Genomic DNA, 1,453 nt, shown 5'->3' with positions numbered 1-1,453 from the left:
GAATGGATCTTGAATATTTTTGCCTTGACAAACGGGAAGGACGGAGTGTTTAGAAATGTTCCCCCATACTAATGCTGTTGCTGCTGTTTTGATAGTGGACACTGAATCCAGGGACGCTCTACCTCCCAGCTACACCCCCTAACCCCTTCTAATTTTTTTTTATTAAGAAACAGGCTCTCACTTGGTTGCTGAGGGTCTAAGCTGCTGAGGCTGATGTCAAATCTGCAATCCTCCTGTCTCAGCTTCCCAAGTATGAGGATTAAAGGTATGTGCTAGGGCACTGGGCTACGAATGTACTTTTATTTGCATTTATTTTATGCTGAATTTATTCCTCATGCCATAAGTTTTTGTTTATTCAGCTTCTTCTGGGATATCTTTTTTTTCCTTTGCAACCTCCTCTACTAGTTTAGGAACAATTTGCGCCTTCTCAGTGAGGACCATCTCAGTGCGGCAGGAGAGCTCATGTACGGTTAATCCCACCATGAGCTCTGTAAGCATGGCAGCACATCTTGGCGGCTTTGTTCACCTGGAGATGTCCAGTGACCAGAGAATCCACATCTAAACCATTAAGTTTAATGCTACTTTCTGAATTTTTACACATGTGCAGCAAAAATTCAGCACTCTTTTTGGGCCACTAACCCTGTGTCCAGCTCCACTGTTTGACCTGGGCACGCCTACCAATTCCACCCCTGGAATGCGGGAATGACACACACCGCTTCATTAAAGTGACATCTTTCAGATACTTGGTGGCTTTGCAGATATGCATACCCTTGATGGCCTGGGCAGTTTCACAAGGTGTTCTTAAAATGAACATATAGATTTGAACCTCTTGATTTGCATGATTTTCGTGGGGTTTTCTGAGTCAAGAGAGTAGCGAACCATTTTCACAGATCACATGAGAGGGAGCACAGCATAATTCTGTCCATAATACAGTAACTAAGGCAGCTCATGTATTAAATGCTACCAACGGTGCCTCAGAAAATTGTTTTCATGATTAATCCAAGGGTGTCCTAAGAAACGCCATCATCACAGCTAATGTACTTTTAAGGGCAACCCCTATTTGTAAACATCAAGGATTTCTTTAGCCGAAAAGTAAAAACAGGCCAAGTCACTAGAGACCTTTCAGAAGTCCTCTGTCACTCCTGTCTGCAGCCACATGCATTTATCCCAGGCAGATTCTGTTATCCAGCTCTCTGGGAAACAGTGAATGTAAAAGGAATTGGTTTAAATTCTGAGCTCCTAGCAAGACACTCAAGAAAAGTCTCCTTTTTTTTTTTTTTTTTTTTTTTTTTTTTTTTTTTTTTGCAGTACTGAGATGGAACCCAGAAGCATTCTACCTCCAAGTTACACCCCCAACCCTATTTTTTATTCTTTATTTTGAAACAGGGTCTCACTTTGTTGCAGAGGGCCTCACTAAGTAGCTGAGGCTGTCCGTGAACCACTATCCTCCTGT

The 1,453-nt window shown here is 42.3% G+C and overlaps 1 pseudogene across 1 annotated transcript; it reads right to left on the bottom strand.

Annotated features, from left to right (window-relative positions):
- Window positions 1–332: 332 nt before the first annotated feature.
- Window positions 333–882, bottom strand: LOC308278590 (large ribosomal subunit protein uL22-like; annotated as a pseudogene). The gene has a single exon. The product of its transcript is annotated as a large ribosomal subunit protein uL22-like (transcript).
- Window positions 883–1,453: the final 571 nt, after the last annotated feature.

This window comes from Muscardinus avellanarius (genome assembly GCF_963383645.1).
Source record: "Muscardinus avellanarius genome assembly, chromosome: X".
Taxonomy (NCBI): domain Eukaryota; kingdom Metazoa; phylum Chordata; class Mammalia; order Rodentia; family Gliridae; genus Muscardinus; species Muscardinus avellanarius.
Note: the sequence above shows the minus strand (reverse complement) of the source record. Positions and strands in the feature narration are given on the sequence as shown.